Raw genomic sequence first — 17,413 nt, 5'->3', positions numbered from 1 at the left:
TTTGCCAGCCCAGATCTGGCCCACTTATTCTTTACCACAGCACAGCCAAAGCAGTGCCATAACTCCACCAAACGTGAGCCAAACAAAATAATTGTATGTGGCCCTTAAATGGAATTTTAATTGATGTTAAAATCTAATGGCCCTTATGTGGCCCACATGCAACTTTGAGCATTATGTAAAAGTCTTATTAACTCCATGGTAAATACACCACTCAACAACAAAAATGTATTCAATAATTTACTTTTGTCAAATATTTAGTTAATCAGAAACCCTTTATATTAATATAAATAACATTGTAGTGGACAGCACATTCCAGGGCCCAGTTTATGGCCGGGCCCCGCTTTGCCCGTAACAGTGGACAAAGGTTTGCTACATTTTGATTGGATCTTGTTGGACTAGCACAAACAAGATGTCCAATGCCATCAGATAAAGATGCTTGGACAACAGCCAGACACCTCTTTGAGGGCAAGAAGAAGACCTCTAGTACCAAGCCCAGGAAGGACAGGACTTCTCATTGGTCCACATGCAGTTTCTGCCCTTCACCCATCTAGAGACGGATCCCTAATGTCCTGATTTGTGACGGCCATAAACATTCCTCAGGACCTCAGCAGTAGTGGGTGCAACAAAGAAAGACCAAAACGATCCATCCAAATCCATTCACAACTATGTTTGGAAACCTTAAGACTGATGTAAACTACACATATCCATCTCATACTTATTCAGAGAAATAAGTATTCTCAGTGATAGCTATTTGTAATGCAACATCTTACACAGAATCAGCTGTTAATGAACAAATGAATGAACACATGACAGTTCAATCTTTTTCCATCATGTTTGGTGTCTATTTGTTTAGTAAAATTGCCAAGGGTATTCTAATGGTGGTTTGGAAAGTGAGAAATGCACTGATGAACTTTAAAGACCCTTTTAAGACTTCTAACTGTGTACAGTATGCAAATGAGTTCCACAGGGGAAAGAAGGGTGGGCCACACTGTGTGCCCCCTCTGATGCCAGCAGCCAATAGCAACACTGGAATGAAGAAGTGCCAAATTGCAATCTCCTCCTATTCGGAAAAGGATAAAGGTACCCTTTCAGTAGACACACCTTGTTCTGAGTCTGTCCGTTGAGGATTAGACTGTGACAGAGCAATCAGGTTCTGAGTCTGTCCGTTGAGGATTAGACTGTGACAGAGCAATCAGGTTCTGAGTCTGTCCGTTGAGGATTAGACTGTGACAGAGCAATCAGGTTCTGAGTCTCCACATCCGAGAGACAAACAGTTCACCAGGTTCTGAGTCTCCACATCCGAGAGACAAACAGTTCACCAAGTTCTGAGTCTGTCCGCCGAGGATTAGACTGTGACAGAGCAACCAAGTCCTGAGCCTCTGGTTTAACCAGAGAGACAACACAAGATCCGAGGATCTGAATCTACAGCTTGTGAGGCAGCAACAGATACGACAACGTTCTGAGTCTCCAGCCTGTGAGGAAAGAGACATTAACCAACACTACGTTCAGAGTTTTAGTCCAGCAAGACGACTACAGCACGTCCAGAGTCTCCATGCTAAAGAGACCAGAGCAGATTGACCAACTTCTGAGTGTCTGGTCCAAAGAGGCAGAAGACACAAAGACATTTGCAACAAGGTTAAGCTCAGGAGAGCAAACCTTCACTTCAAGGTTCCTTCGTCTGCGTGTTCCAGGTTAAGGACCTTCTGCACCTACTTCAGGGCCTCATCTGCGTGTTCCAGATTTTAGGACCCTTTGGTGCCCCAGGAGATCGGCATCCCACAGATCTTCGTGTTCAAGGCTGCTGAAACAGATTCCAGCTCCTTTCTTCACTGCACTGTCTCCCAGCAAAACCTTTGGAAGAAGTCATCACCATCGGACTGCTTACTCAACCACGTGGAACGTAAATATCACTTAACCAAACCTCTTTCTAGAGACCTTGGCATTGTTGTATATTATCAGTATATAATTTTGTAAATTTACATTAAAAGTAATATAACTGATGCTAGTTAATAACAAATAATCTTTGTTTAAATGCATAATAAGGTTCTTCACCTTAGTTTCAGAGAAACAACAGTTTATCTTTCCGTAAGATAACGCAACTCTTCTATAGCCACACTTAACTTACTCACATGTATTTTACGCACTTTATTCCTTTATCATTCATTGTATTCATTTAGTAGTTGTGTTAATTATTCTGTTTATCTTTTGTTAATAAAATCTATTTTATTACAATTGTGTCTTCCTTGTGCTGATAAAGCAGAAAAGGCTCTACAAGTTAGAAATCTCAATCTTTCAGATAAATCAGCTGACCAACTGTCCCCCACTTTACATTCATTATAAATGACTGGGCAGCCTCCTGTGCGGAGTGTTCTCATACAGCCAAGGTAAAAGGCCTTGACTAGTGTCCCAAACTAAGAGGGGGGAAGGTGGTCATCTGATGTACTCATAACCACACCTTAAGTGACGTGTGATCCAAATTTACAACGTCAGCGGTGACGTGAGTACCAATCACTCTTACTTAGTGTCCTTGGGTGGACAAAAGTAAAAATCACTACAACGTTCAAAGTGTGACACCAAATTTCAAGTGTGTATTATGCTCAGCAATGAGAGTTAAGTAGAAGAAAAAAAAAATAAGAAAAAAAACCCTACTAAAGATAACAAACAACTTCACAAGAGAAAAAAGTGTCTATTTGTAAAGAACCGCTCTGAGACAGAATGTAGGAGATCCAAATGCAGTATTTATTAAGAGGGTAATCCACAATCATAGTCAAAAGCAGGCAAAAGGTCATACACACACAAACAGTCCAAAAAGGTAAACAAGACAGGAGAGACAGGCAAACGGGTAATCCAGGAAAGAGGCAAGAAATCCAACAAACCAAGAGACATAAAACCGAGGAAAATGCTCAGAAATGCAGTGTACACAAAACAAGACTTAACAGTGAATAACAGAGATAACCAGGCAGAAAAAAGAATGAGACACAGGTGTAAACAGTGAGTGCTAATGAGTCCTGGCAAAGGATAATGGGTAATGTAGTTTATGATAGAATGACAGTCCGACTTTGAGTGCCCTCTGGTGGTGAGCACAGGCACTCACACTGGTGAATTGTGACATTAATCAGTGTTGGAAGTGTGTTGCCGGGACTGGCGTTGTTTCAACTGACTGCACCTGCAATAAAAAGTTACATTTAAATAATGTTAACAGCAATACAACCTGGAAACTAGGTCTGCATAATTATGATTAAAATAAATCTTAAACTAAAGGGAAAGTTCAACCAAAAATATAATTCTTTCATAATTTGTCACTTTTTTTTAATCATTGTAATTTATCATTAGCCAGGTTAAGATTTGAATTTAGTAATTTATTTGCGCCCCAAAAAAAAACCTAACTTTATTGCGGCCGCAACAAAGCTTAACCCGGGTGCACACTGTCAGATTTATTAAAATCCTTCACGATTGTTCCTTGTCAGGCTGTACAAACATAATCAGTGCTGTAAGCCATGTTACACTGTGAGATCAAAACTGTCTCAAATATCTGACTGTACGATAGTTGAGGCGCGTTAAAAACAGATGCATGCAAGAAAACTAGTCCAGAGTTTTAAATCATCAATCAATGACTCGTTCGGTGACTGTGCGCTGCGTTACACATGGGATTGAAATGGTAAATACACTCAACTCAGGCTAATTCGACACCCTCCTCACAAATACAAAATGCTGCACAAAAAAACCTTAAAAAGACTTTGAAATGCCAAAACTTCACTTACCTAAAGATATGCGTGACCAAAAACTCATGAGAGCAGATGAGAAAATGGTGCCGTATCAGTCAGATTCATTCCACTAATGAGATGCAATCACCTGAGTTGTGGAACCTCGGAGTTCAGCTGCGCTTGATTTCAGGTGTCCTGTGTTTTTCCATTTATGATCCAAAGGTTTACCACAAGTCAGCCTTTCTCACTTTGTGCCATAGCTCAAACACATATGGCCCTTGTGTGTACAGTCTTATCTGGGCCATATACCTCAAAATGAGTTGTGAACCAAGAGAACATTTCCCGCCGATTTTAAAGTTATGGCAAAACAAATATGGTCACATACTGGCCCATATCTGTTCAGCCATGCCGTATCTGGGCCATATGTGCCAGATAATACCCACATGTAGCCCAAACATGCTTGCTATCTGGGTTATTTCTGTGTCTTACCCTCTCGCTTGAGGGTGTCAATGATGGCCTTCTGGACAGCAGTCTTACCCATGATTGCAGTTTTGAGTAATGAACCAGGCTGGGAGTTTTTAAAAGCCTCAGGAATCTTTTGCAGGTGTTTAGAGTAAATTAGTTGATTCAGATGATTAGGTTAATAGCTCGTTTAGAGAACCTTTTCATGATATGCTCATTTTTTGAGATAGGAATTTTGGGTTTTCATGAGCTGTATGCCAAAATCATCAGTATTAAAACAATAAAAGACCTGAAATATTTTAGTTGGTGTGCAATGAATCTAAAATATATGAAAGTTTAATTTGTATCATTACATTATGGAAAATAATGAACTTTATCACAATATGCTACATTTTTAAGAAGGACCTGTACATGTTCTGTGATTGAAAGGAATAAAACAGAGACTATTAACTGGCATAGAATCCTGCTGTACATAAAGCAAGTTTGATCTATTTTTTATCATTGAAATAACATTTCACAGTGCAATCCTGATGAAAAAATCAATGTTAAATTTCAATACTGATTCAATAATATTTTGATTGATGCCTTAACATTGATTCAACGCTGATTCAGTGTTTGTCTGCTATCTGGGAAGGAAAAAGAAGAACAAAAACTTGATACATAAATATTTTACCTGAAATGAGTTGTTGATGAGGATGTCTGATCGCTGTTATGGTGTATCTTTGTGTGTGTGGACTGTGAAGAACTGATAAGGAGGAGCTTGCGTCACATGAGCATCCTTTATATATTATGTTGATGCCCTTCCTCCTAAAATTCAAAGAACTATATAAAACTACAAGGTAGCATAAATTATGGTCATTGTGTCAAGGTGTTGTGTAGGCAGAAGAAGACGAAGATTTAAGTTCCCAAACAGGTACTTTTAATTACACAAGGATCCCAAAACAGGCAGAACCCAGTCAGCAAATTTCCTTTGGCCCAGATAAACAATTTAGATGAGGCCCAGATTAGATTGTGTTTGCCGGCCCAGATCTGGCCCACTTCTTCTTTACTACAGCACAGCCAAAGCAGTGCCATAACTCCACCAAACGTGAGCCAAACAATACAATTGTATGTCGCCCTTATGTGGAATTTTAGTATGGCTGAGTTTTGTTCAAATTTAATGGCGCTTATGTGGCCCACATGCAACTTTGAGCATTATGTAAAAGTCTTATTAACTCCATGGTAAATACACCACTCAACAACAAAAATGTATTCAATAATTTACTTTTGACAAATATTTACAGCTAATCAGAAACCCTTTATATTAATATAAATAACATTCAAAGTGTAACACCAAATTTCAAGTGTGTATTATGCTAAACTGGCAATGAGAGTTAAAGTGGAAGGGAGGAAAAAAAAATAATTCACAGTAACTTGCTAAAGATAAAAAACAACAACTTCACAAGAGAAAAAAAAAGTGTCTATTTGTAAAGAACCGCTCTGAGACAGAATGTAGGAGATCCAAATGCAGTATTTATTAAGAGGGTAATCCACAATCATAGTCAAAAGCAGGCAAAAGGTCATACACACACAAACAGTCCAAAAAGGTAAACAAGACAGGAGAGACAGGCAAACGGGTAATCCAGGAAACAGGCAAGAAATCCAACAAACCAAGAGACATAAAACCGAGGAAAATGCTCAGAAATGCAGTGTACACAAAACAAGACTTAACAGTGAATAACAGAGATAACCAGGGTGAGGAAAACAGAATAAGACACAGGTGTAAACAGTGAGTGCTAATGAGTCCTGGCAAAGGATAATGGGTAATGTAGTTTATGATAGAATGACAGTCCGACTTTGAGTGCCCTCTGGTGGTGAGCACAGGCACTCACACTGGTGAATTGTGACATTAAAGGGGGGGGTGAAATGCTGTTTCATGCATACTGATCTTTTTACACTGTTAAAGACTTGGAATCCCATACTAAACACAGACAAAGTTTCAAAAGTTAAGGTGGACGTTTGATGGGAGTATTTCTTTGTCAAAAATACTACTTCCGGTTAGTCATAAGTTTCGGCAAGTTTTTTGAGATCATGCGTCCCCTTGACGTTAATGGGGGCGGAATTTCCTTGTATGGGCCTTACGGACAATTCTACCGGAAGCGCGTGAGAGAGAGAGAGGGAGAGAGCGAAAGTAACAGGCTACGCCCATCAAAGCGCTGGCTTGTAGGATGCTGGACAGGTGATGTGCACATAACAATGTCACCAAAAAAGTGCGTTTTTGGTTGCCAGACCAAGACAGTCCTGCACAGATTCCCCAAAAACCCGCGTTAAGGCAACAGTGGATGTAATTTGCTTTTCCGGATCAGCAACTGAGTTGCGCGAATGTTTATATCTGTTCGCTGCATTTCGGTGCCGACTGTTTCATAAACAAGGCCCAGCTCGACGCCGGATTTTCCCGATCGCCTAATGCTGAAGGATGGAGCAGTCCCAACGATAAAGGTCCCAACGTTAGAACCGCAGGCGGTGAGTGAGACTGCTTCAAATGTCTGTGTTATTGCCTATGCTCATCAAGTAGCCCAAACATGATCACGTATAGTTAATTGATCAATGGAGCATGCGATGTGTAGTGCGTGTACATTTGTTTAGCTGGCCACTATATGTGTAACTTTATGTTTGTGTATTGTAAAAGCACTCAACAATACACAAAGAGTGGGGAAATATGTTGAACTAAATAATCACGCTTCTTCATTCAAATGCGCTACTATTCCGTGTCTTTCTATGTAAACACTAACTTAGCCTGCCGTGCAAAACCAGTCCGCTTACTGTCTACACAAACCATGCGTAAACACACACACACACACGTGCACAACTGCACTTCCCACATGTACACCTTCAAAGACAAAAATACGACGATATAATTCAAGTATAAATATGTAAATAACACAAGCCGCTAAGCATATTATATAGTTAGTGTATAACTTGTACCACATAGAGACGTCCTGCTCTAGTCGTTTTTGCTGCTGCTCCTGTTCAACTGCAGCCTCTGGGTCTGATTCCGGATCATAGATGTATGGCTGTATCTGATTAAAAGCCATATTTTTATTTTGAATAAAGTTTTTTTCCCGCTGTTAGGGATGACACAGCTTTACGACGCACTCGACTCAACACAATAGCAGCAGCGAGCACACGTCATTATTTAGCTCCGCTCACACGATACGCCCCCACCCGCTCGGCTTTTTTCGGAAAGACTCGGAACAGCGCATCTTTCTTATATAATTATAAAAAAAATAAAGACTTTTCGGAGATATGCAGGATGCAATGCTACTCTATAGGTACTCAAGATTGACATGACACTGACTGAAACTGAGTGTTTCACCCCCCCTTTAATCAGTGTTGGAAGTGTGTTGCTGGGACTGGCGTTGTTTCAACCAACTGCACCTGCAATAAAAAGTTACATTTAAATAATGTGAACAGCAATACAACCTGGAAACTAGGTCTGCATAATTATGATTAAAATAAATGTTAAACTAAAGTGATAATTCAACCAAAAATACAATTCTGTCATCATTTGTCTTTTTTTTAAAATCATTGTAATTTATCATTAGCCAGGTTAAGATTTGAATTTAATAATTTATTTTTTGCGCCAAAAAAAAACTAACTAACTTTATTGCGGCCGCAACAAAGCTTAACCCGGGTGCACACTGTCAGATTTATTATAGTCCTTCACGATTGTTCCATGTCAGGCTGTACAAACATAATCAGTGCTGTAAGCCATGTTACACTGTGAGATCAAAACTGTCACACACTCAACTGAGGCTAATTCGACACCCTCCTCAAACAAATACATAATGCTGCACAAAATAACCTTAAAAAGACTTTGAAATGCCAAAACCTCACTTACCTAAAGAAATGCGTGACCGAAAACTCAACTCAACTCTCAGCAGATGAGAAAATGGTGCCGTATCAGTCAGATTCATTCCACTAATGACATGCAATCACCTGAGTTGTGGAACCTCGGATGTCAGCTGCGCTTGATTTCAGGTGTCCTGTGTTTTTCCATTTATGATCCAAAGGTTTACCACAAGTCAGCCTTTCTCACTTTGTGCCATAGCTCAAACACATATGGCCCTTGTGTGTACAGTCTTATCTGGGCCATATACCTCAAAATGAGTTGCGAACCAAGAGAACATTTCCCGCCGATTTTAAAGTTATGGCAAAACAATTATGGTCACAATCTGGCCCATATCTGTTCAGCCATGCCGTATCTGGGCCATGTGCCAGATAATACCCACATGTAGCCCAAACATGCTTGCTATCTGGGAAGGTACACTCACGCGATACACTACGTAGAACAGACAAAGACTGACTGAAGATAAAGAGCTTAAATGCAAACACATATGATTGAATAAATGAAGCACAGGCGATACAGATGATTAACTAAGCACAGCTGAACAGAACTAACCTGACGAGGTTAACCTAGGAAACAGACAAGTGGCGGAAAACTAAAACAAAAAGGAACATGTGAGCGAATCAAAACACAACTGAAAGACCTAATAAACAGATAGACATGTAGGGTTTGGTATCGTTTCGGTTTTTAACGATACCGGTGCCAAACTTATCTTTAAAATGGTACCGGTGCCTAAACAATGCCTGAACTGATACTTTAAAAAAAAAAAAGAGAGAGAGAGAGAGAGAGAGAGAGAGAGAGAGAGAGAGAGAGAGAGAGAGAGAGAGAGAGAGAGAAAACAACGGTGGATGACATTAAAGAATGTTTTTTTTTCTCTCTCTCTCTTTTTTTTACCATCTTCAAGGTTCTGCTTTATTTTGCTAAAATATGACCATATTCTCTGACTAAATATTTTAGAATGCATTGACTTATTTTTTCCATGGCGACGCATCATGCTTCTCATGACACAGCAGCCACAATAGCGCTGCATCACAGATGTATTTTTTTTTCTTTTTTATTCAAAATATAACATGTTAACTATATCATGAACTATCTGGTATTCTAATTTTCAAATATGTGTAAGTGAATGTGTTTTGTCATAATGATCATGTTATTTGATCTATAATGCACAATGGGCATCACCATGTTAGTTTGTGCCTCACCAGAGAATCAGTTATGTCCACAGTCCACTCTAGAGACAGGAGGCAGAGTTCACTCTGGACTAGAGACAGTAGACGGAGTCCACTCTTGACTAGAGACAGGAGGCGGAGTTCACTCTGGACTGGGAACAGGATCCACTATGGAGACAGGAGTCAGAGTCCACTCTGGACTAGAGACATTAGGTGGAGTCCACTCTGGACTGGAGACAGGCAGCGGAGTCCACTCTGGACTGGAGACAGGCAGCGGAGTCCACTCTGGACTGGGGACAGGAGGCGGAGTCCACTCTGGACTGGGGACAGGAGGCTGAGTCCACTCTGGACTAGAGACAGGAGGAGGAGTTCAATCTGGACTAGAGACAGGAGGCAGACTTCACTCTGGACCTGAGACAGCCAGCAGAGTCCACTATGGACTAGAGACAGGAGGCAGAGTTCACTCTGGACTGGGAACAGGAGGCAGAATCCACTATGGAGACAGGAGGCGGAGTCCACTCTGGACTGGGGACAGGAGGCGGAGTCCACTCTGTATTGGAGACAGGAGACGGAGTCCACTCTGGACTAGAGACAGGAGGCGGAGTCCACTCTGGAATAGAGACAGGAGGCGTAGTCCACTCTGGACTAGAGACAGGAGGCGTAGTCCACTCTGTATTGGAGACAGGAGGCGGAATCCCCTCTGGACTAGAGACAAGAGGCGGAGGCCACTCTGTATTGGAGACAGGAGGTGGAGTCCCCTCTGGACTAGAGACACGAGTCGGAGTCCACTCTGGACAAGAGACAAGGGCGGAGTCCACTCTGTACTGGAGACAGGAGGTGGAGTCCCCTCTGGACTAGAGACTGGAGGCAGAGTGCCCTCTGGACTAGAGACTGAAAGCAGAGTCCACTCTGGACTGGGAACAGGAGGCAGAATCCACTATGGAGACAGGATTCAGAGTCCACTCTGGACTAGAGACAGGAGTCGGAGTCCACTCTGGACTGGAGACAGGAGGCGGACTCCAATCTGGACTGGAGACAGGAGGCGGATTCCACTCGGGATTGGAGACAGGAGGTGGAGTCCCCTCTGGACTAGAGACTGGAGGCAGAGTCCCCTCTGGACTAGAGACTGAAAGCAGAGTCCACTCTGGACTGGGAACAGGAGGCAGAATCCACTATGGAGACAGGATTCGGAGTCCACTCTGGACTAGAGACAGGAGTCGGAGTCCACTCTGGACTGGAGACAGGAGGCGGACTCCAATCTGGACTGGAGACAGGAGGCGGATTCCACTCAGGATTGGAGACAGGAGGCGGAGTCCACTCTGGATTTGAGACAGGTGGCGAAGTCCACTCTGGATTGGAGACAGGTGGCGGAGTCCAGTTTGGACCGGACACAGGAGGCGGAGTCCAGTTCGGACTGGACACAGGAGGCGGATTCCACTTTGGATTGGAGACAGGAGTCGGAGAGACAGAGACAGTCTATTAACCTGTCTTCTCCCACTGGACTCTGGGCAGGAACTGGAGATATCTTGGGATTCTGGATGGGGAGAGGAGAAGTCACGGGACACTGGACGGGGACTGGCTGCATTCCAGATCGGGATGCAACACTCTACAGACACCGGGTGACAGCTTCTCTCTAGTTCAGTCCAGAGGTGTCTGGGAGGCCAAGAGGGTAATGAAACAGGGTCTTTAGGGTCTTGTCATCCAAGTAAGTGAAGGCAGAATCGTGCTGAATGACACAACAGAAGCTCTCTCTCTCTCTCTCTTGCTCCACCCTCCTACGTACTTCCGCTCAATTTTCATTTTCCTTCAGAACTACGTCTGGGACTGCGGTGTATTCTTTGGTTTTCTCCAAACAAATTTTTACTGGTCCAATCAGCAAACAGAGGGAGTGGCTGAGAACGATGACGTTGATGTCGAGCGCTAGTTTGAGTTGTAGTTCAGTAATGGTGGCGGAGAAAGATGCAACCATTGCAAAAAAGTTTGATTTTCCAGCTAGCTCCGTTAGTGGTGAAGGAGTTGGCTGAAGACCTATTCGGATGGTAACTGTTTCTCGTGGGGTCAGAAGGTATTGTCATCATTTAAAGGTCCCGTTCTTCGCGATTCCATCTTTCAAACTTTAGTTAGTTTGTAATGTTGCTGTTAGAGCATAAATAATACCTGTAAAATTATAATGCTCAAAGTTCAATGCCAAGCAAGATATTTTATTTAACAGAAGTTCCCTTTCAAAGCCTACAGCGAACGGCCGGTTTGGACTACAGCAGGAAGTGCAGGGATGTAATTACGTCACTAGAACTGTTTGTTGACTTACCCTCCGCCCACAAGAACACGTAAAATAGGGGGCGTGGTCTTGTTGATCTCCCACGTGGAGAAGAGCGCGCATTCAGCGCTTGCACCTCCTCGTTATGGTAAGAGGCGAGACCTTTCCGGGCAAAGTGCGCTAAGCTGCTGTCCAATCACAACACGGGAAGCGCTGACCCAATCAGAACTCGTCACAGTTTGTTACTGTGTTTTCTAAAGGAGGGATTTCATAGAACAAGGAAATCATCAGGCCGTTTTTAGGACAGAGGAAACAGCGCTGTACAGATAAGTAAATTGTGTGAAAAATACTGTTTTTTTACACGCGAAACATGAACTCATGTTATATTGCACACTGTAAACATAATCAAAGCTTCGAAAACACGTGAAGAACGGGACCTTTAAGTTACAGGGGCTAGTCTGTGATTTTATTGCCGTCTGTCTCCCACCACCCGCATAAAAATCCCCAGCCGAGTTACCTAACTTTACTGCTTTTGACAAACACTGAGGTTGTGTGGTGATGTAATAGCTGTCCGAATCCACATCTCTAAGTTTTAAAGAATATATTTCACTTCAAAATGCACTGTTTATAATCCTTTTTGACCCCTGCAGAGCACCGTACGGTTGAACTTTGCTGTTATTTAGATGCATTTCTAGACTTGTATTTCTTGATCAGCAGTACATTCCTGATCACAAAACTCTCCCGTCCACCGTGAATAAAACACAATCCGAATGCTCGAGTTTTAGGTTTTATCCTATGGTTTTATCACTGAGGTGGCCTGCACATTTATTTTATTTTTAACATCAAACACCATAAACTTAATTTCAGACCAGACAAGGAAGGAATGACATGAGGGAACTAAATGCACACACTAAAGACTAGACTAACCAGGGGAACAGGTGACACAGATGATTATAAACTAAACACAGCTGACAAAACTTAACTAACAAGGGTGACTATGGAAACAGACAAGTGGCGGGAAACAGAACAAAGGAACATGTGATAACTCAAACCAGGCAGTGCAGGGGCAAAACACTACAGAAACAGACCAAACATGTAACAATGTTAATCAAACAACTACAGATGTTAAATAAATAAACCTACTGTATCTGAAAAATGACTTATATTTAATATTTTATATAGTCTAACAAAAAAGCGATTCCTCCTAAAATTCAAAGAACTTTATATACAGGTCCTTCTCAAAAAATAGCATATGTGATAAAAGTTTGTCATTTTCCATAATGTAATAATAAAAATTAAACTTTCATATATTTTAGATTCATTGCAGACCAACTGAAATATTTCAGGTCTTTTATTGTATTAATACTGATGATTTTGGCATAAAGCTTATGAAAACCCAAAATTCCTATCTCAAAAAATGAGCATATCATGAAAAGGTTCTCTAAACGAGCTATTAACCTAATCATCTGAATCAACTAATTAACTCTAAACACCTGCAAAAGATTCCTGAGGCTTTAAAAACTCCCAGCCTGGTTCATTACTCAAAACCGTAATCATGGGTAAGACTGCCGACCTGACTGCTGTCCAGAAGGCCATCATTGACACCCTCAAGCCAGAGGGTAAGACACAGAAAGACATTTCTGAACGAATAGGCTGTTCCCAGAGTGCTGTATCAAGGCACCTCAGTGGCAAGTCTGTGGGAAGGAAAAAGTGTGGCAAAAAACACTGCACAATGAGAAGAGGTGACCGGACCCTGAGGAAGATTGTGGAGAAGGACCGTTTCCAGACCTTGGGGGACCTGCGGAAGCAGTGGACTGAGTCTGGAGGAGAAACATCCAGAGCCACCGTGCACAGGCGTGAGCAGGAAATGGGCTACAGGTGCCGCATTCCCCAGGTCAAGACACTTTTGGGCTACAGAGAAGCAGCACTGGGCTGTTGCTCAGTGGTCTAAAGTAATATTTTCGGATGTAAGCAATTTGTGCATGTCATTCAGAAAACAAGATACCAGAGTCTGGAGGAAGACTGGGGGGAAGGAAATGCCAAAATGCCTGAAGTCCAGTGTCAAGTCCCCACAGTCAGTGATGGTCTGGGGTGCCATGTCAGCTACTAAACAAGTCAGCTAAACAAATGTATTTAAACACACACCATAGATAGCATGCTCCATTGATAAATTAACTAACGTTATACACAATCGTGTTGTTTACTGATGTTTACTTACGCGACGATAGCCAACAACACAGACATTTGAAGCAGTTTTACTCACCGCCTGTTTCCAAAGCAGGACCGTGAACCTTTATCGTTGGGACCGCTCCGTTAAAAACACATTTCTTTGGTATGATTTGGTGAAGTCCTGTGACAGCAGTGACTGTGGAGATCCACTTTTCCGACACGACCCAAGCGTATGTGTGATGCTTCCCGTCATTTCTGCATTCAAATTGGTTCAAATGAAGCGCTGCCTTCCCGGAATGCTGTGCTGAAGCGTTAAAGTCGCTCGACGTCACCCATAGGAATAAAGTGGAGCGCGGCATGACAGAAGTGTTCACGGATGAGTGGATCTGCATCTTGAGAGCAGTGTTTATGGGGCGTGCATTTCCTCTCTCACTCTAGTCACACGCGTGCGCACCCTACCGGGAGAAGAGCCCGTCCGGCCCATACAAGGATATTCCGCTCTATCGACGTCAAACGATCCCATACTCGAAAAAAATACCTCTGAAACTTGTGAGAAACCGGAAGGAGTATTTTTGACACAGAAATACTCCATCAAACGTCCAACTTAGTTTCTGAAACTTTGTCTATGTTTAGGATGGGAATCCAAGTCTTTTACCGTGTAAAAAGCTTAGTATGCATGAAACAGCATTTCACCCCCCCCCCCCCCCCCCTTTAAGGTTGTGGGTTTAATTCCCTGAGAATGTGGGAACTGATAATATGTCTACACTGACATAAGTCTCTTTTTGCAGAAAACTACAGTAGACTGTCTTAGTTTCCCACTAATTGAGCTAAAGGCAGTTTATCATGGCACATCTGTGGTTGCCTTATATTTCCTTTTCAGTCTGCTAGCTGTACCTTTGCCGTTTTAAATTATGTGAGTTTTGAGGTATCAAAACCATTACTCTGTTTACTGAAATATTGGTCAGAACCTAACAGATGCAGAAAACAAACTCACCACAAACCACAAGCTGTCTTGCACACAGACAGCTTCTTCTTCACTGAACAGAGACCTAGTTTTAATGGATATTAACCCATTTTTAATTAACCTAGAATTCAGATTCAGGCATCTCAAACATGCCAGGGGTCCGTTATTTGTATGCCACTAACTCAGTTAGCTGGTTTTGATTATTGATGATCTGGCACGATCTTGGATTGTTTGGTTCTTCAAAGCTCACCCTGGATTTGCTGTCATAGCAAGAGGTGACATATAAATCCTCTAATATAGGCCCTGGCCTTTATTTTACTCAAGCACCGCGGTCCAGGCCTTTATTGGAAGGAGGCCAGAATTAGAGGCAGGCCTCAATTTCTATTTGAGCAAATCAAACTACCAGTAGAATGAATAAAAATAAGATTTTGCATCTATTTCAACCTATAAAATACTAGGTTAATTTATTGAAAATGTACAGTTACCATAACATTATGGTATGCATACAGAACATTAACAACAAATACTGGTAATTCAGACTAAATTCCAGTGTAGAAATATGGTAACAAATACGTAGCAAACATAGGCTACCAGAAGTGCATTGTAAACACTTAACCATACACGGTGATAATTAGGCAAGGCAAGGCAAGGCATATTTGTTTATTTAACAAATATTATTATATTTGTATAATAATCTGAGGGGGCCTGTCATCATAGTGGGCGGGCCAGCTACGCCCCTGAACGTTGGTTCTAATAATAGGCCCGGCCACTATTAGAGACCGGCCTTTAATTACCTTCGGTGACAGCGAGACCGGCCAATGTTGGAAGCCCGCTGCTAATGGAATACAGGCCAATATTAGAGGATTTACGGTAGTAACAAAGCTAAATACTGAAAGTAAACCAAGAAACAGTAAATCAAACTCAAACCTAATACTAAAGTGACACACAAATAAACAAAAAAACAGCAACTTAAGGCAACTGTACAGACCCAAAATAATAACACTTCTATATTTTGTTGCTTTAGTTTTTACTACCCTATGAAACTAAAAAAAGGTGCTTTTCTCCACTTATTTCAATACAGAAAAATATTTTATCTATGGAAAAAAATTTGACTAAGAAAGTGTTTTCAATTTTTCTGAAATACAAATAATTGTTGTTTTTCTTTGAAATGCTATAACTTTTTTTCTCTTTGAGGGTCATGAACATCCATGCAAAGTTTCAACACATATGTTGTGAAATGTGCATAAAGAAATGTGGTTAACACTTTACAATACGGGTTCGCTAATATGCATTAATTCATGCTTAACTAATGCACAGATCAACATTATCTGTTAATGTATGACTCATGATGAACTAAACCATTTATTAATGATTACTGTACCAGCAACTAATGAAGATTCTACATGATTAATGGATTATATGACATTAAATTGTTATTACAAACCCGATTCCAAAAAAGTTTGAACACTGTACAAATTTTGAATAAAAACAGAATGCAATGATGTGTGCAATGAAGTTTCAAATTTCAATATTTTACTCAGAATACAACATAGATGACATATCAAATGTTTAAACTGAGAAAATGTATAACTTTAAAGGAAAAATAAGTTGATTTTAAATGTCATGGCATCAACGCATCTCAAAAAAGTTAGGACAATGCCATGTTTCCCCCTGTGTGTCATCCCCTCTTCTTTTTATAACAGTCTGCAAACGTCTGGGGACTGAGGAGACAAATTGATCAAGTTTAGGAATAGGAATGTTGTCCCATTCTTGTCTAATACAGGCTTCTAGTTGCTCAACTGTCTTAGTTCTTCTTTGTCAAATCTTCCTCTTTATGATGTGCCAAATGTTTTCTATGGGTTAAAGATCTGGACTGCAGGCTGGCCATTTCAGTACCGGATCCTTCTTCCACGAGGCCAAGATGTTGTAATTAATGCAGTGGCATTGTCAGGTTGGAAAATGCAAAGTCTTCCCTGAAAGAGACATCGTCTGAATGGGAGATATGATTTCAAGACTTCGTTAAAGATATAGCTGTATGAAATCATAAACAGGCATCTATACAGTTTTGATTATTTTAGCCTAATAAATAAACATAATTTTGTTCAGTTAGCGAACAGACGCCATGAACTGAGCTCAGACCAGCGGCAGGAATCAGATTTCATTTATCACGAGTGAGAAGTTGACAATATACGGCCATACATGCCAACCCTCCCGATTTTTCCGGGAGTCTCCCAAATTTCAAAGCCCCTCCCGAAAATCTCCCGGGCCGACCTTTCTCCCGAATTTCTCCAGATTTCCACCCGGACAACAATATTGCTACACCATCTGTCACTGGGCGCCGTTTCAGACCGAACAATAATAAAGGTTACACCTCAAAGTCAAGCGCGGTAGCGATATTTTTTTTCCAGGATGGTAGGGAAAGGTACCTCCTTTTTCCTCTATGATTGGCTAGAAGGGCTCTCCTCCGATTGGTTATATATCTCGCGTTTATCACAGGCTGTCAACTAGTCTGTTTTGATCGTCTTTACAACAGAAGTAAACAAAGTCAATCCAACATACTAAGAAAAGCGCTATATGTCCGTGTCTTCAGATTTATATTTCAAGTTCACAATTTCATAGAAGATACACCCCAGTATGATTCAAATATGACAGATTTTATTTATTGTGAACCTAACATTGCATAAACTTGTTAGTAATAGACAATTTCAGTGCATGTTAAACATAGTAATTGTCTCTCTCTCTCTCTCTGTGTGTGTGTGTGTGTGTGTGTGTGTGTGTGTGTGTGTGTGTGTGTGTGTGTGT

The 17,413-nt window shown here is 41.3% G+C and overlaps 1 protein-coding gene across 1 annotated transcript in view; it reads right to left on the bottom strand.

The window, feature by feature from the left end:
• The window catches only part of LOC137090471 (membrane-spanning 4-domains subfamily A member 12-like), a 31,364-nt gene extending 26,502 nt beyond the window's left edge, over positions 1–4,862 (bottom strand). The window contains exon 1 of the mRNA XM_067454433.1: positions 4,840–4,862. The gene's annotated coding sequence lies outside the window, so the exon portion shown is untranslated. The remainder of the gene's footprint in view (positions 1–4,839) is intronic.
• Positions 4,863–17,413: the final 12,551 nt, after the last annotated feature.

This window comes from Pseudorasbora parva, chromosome 10, assembly GCF_024679245.1.
Source record: "Pseudorasbora parva isolate DD20220531a chromosome 10, ASM2467924v1, whole genome shotgun sequence".
In the NCBI taxonomy this organism is placed as follows: domain Eukaryota; kingdom Metazoa; phylum Chordata; class Actinopteri; order Cypriniformes; family Gobionidae; genus Pseudorasbora; species Pseudorasbora parva.
This window is presented reverse-complemented; position numbering and strand designations above follow the sequence as displayed.